The sequence below is a fragment of the Aphanomyces invadans genome (genome assembly GCF_000520115.1).
Source record: "Aphanomyces invadans strain NJM9701 unplaced genomic scaffold supercont1.6, whole genome shotgun sequence".
In the NCBI taxonomy this organism is placed as follows: domain Eukaryota; phylum Oomycota; class Saprolegniomycetes; order Saprolegniales; family Verrucalvaceae; genus Aphanomyces; species Aphanomyces invadans.
In genome coordinates, this window is record NW_008580151.1 from 319,595 (window position 1) to 321,126 (window position 1,532).

The following is a 1,532-nucleotide window of genomic DNA, read 5'->3' on the forward strand; positions in this document are numbered from 1 at the left end:
CCGCCATCGTTTCGCGTGTCCAGTCACGGGCATGTTCTTCATCGAAGGTGTGCCAATGCCCCACGGCGACTGCATCCATCACCGATGCGCGGCTAGGAATCACGCGAATCATCATCAAAGACGGTGACCGACATACCGTTGGATTCGCACAAGTGTTGCATGAACTTGGACTGAACGGCATGCAGAGTTCTCCTCCCATGCCCGACACAGTCCTACGCTACGTCGCATCGGACGCCGCAACGAAAGCTACCATGGAAGCAGCTCCTCGGCGACCACCTGCATGATACCTTTCCGACCTCTTTAACACGCACACGTGACATCTATATACAGTCCGCGCCACTCAAATAGGACAATTAGTATTTTCATGATAACTTTGCCATTTTTGCTCCAAATTGCGTCAAATTGGCACCAAAATCACCGTATTGATGAGCTCTATCGAATGACACTTGTTTCAGGGCCAATGGAGCTGGAGTAATCGTGAAAAATTGAAATTTGAGTGCGACAGTCAAATAAGAACAAGTCATGAACATGTGCAAATAAGCATTGATTGATCGAGCAAAACAATCCTAGTACTTCGTCTTGCCCCCATTGGCGGCCACATCCTGAATGCAACGCTTCGGCATGGACTTGATCAACTTCTTCAGGTACGAACGCTCGATACTGGACCAAACAGCAGTGATCGCCGCTCGGAGGTCTTGTACGGACTGAAACTGTCGCCCGTTTTCATAGATCTTGCGAGCAAGCACGCCCCAGACATTCTCAATTGGGTTCAAGTCCGGCGACAGTGCTGGGTGTTTGAAGAGCTTAACATCTTCAGCCGCCAGAAAGTCCTTGACCTTCTGGGCCGTGTGGATGCTGGCGTTGTCTTGCATGAAGACGAACGATTCTCCATAGTGGCGACGCCCGAACGGCAAAAGGTGCGTACGCAGTGTCTCAATGTACTTGTCGCTGTTCTGACGACCTTGAAGGAACGCCAAATCAGTGCGGCCACGGCGCAAAAAGCCACCCCAAACCATGACGCTGCCGCCGCCGGAGCTTCTGGTAAAAACGAGTCCTTCTCACGGCGCAAGTCGTGCCAGTAGAATTGGAATCTATCTGGTCCGTCGAGATCGAATTTCTTCTCGTCGGACCAGACGATTCGGCTCCACTTGGGCAGCTTGGTGATGTGCTTGGCGGCGTACTCCAGGCGGGCGACTCTATGTCGTGGTTGCAGGTTTTGCTGGTGCTTGCGCTTGGTGTAGCGAACATGACGTGTACTTATTTGACTGTCGCGCCCAAATCTTGGGTTTCCCGCGATAACTCCAGCTCCATTGGCCCTGAAACAGGCAGCAATCGATAGAACCAATCAATGCGGTGATTTCGGTGCTAATTTGACGCAATTTGGAGCAAAAATGGCAAAGTTATACTAATTGTCCTATTTGAGTGGCGCGGACTGTAGATAGTGGAATGTAAGGGCCTGGTCGGTGAAGGCTTTTGTGCAAGCCTGGCTTGTACAAAACGCATTTGATTGGCGAAACTATCCGTAATCCGAA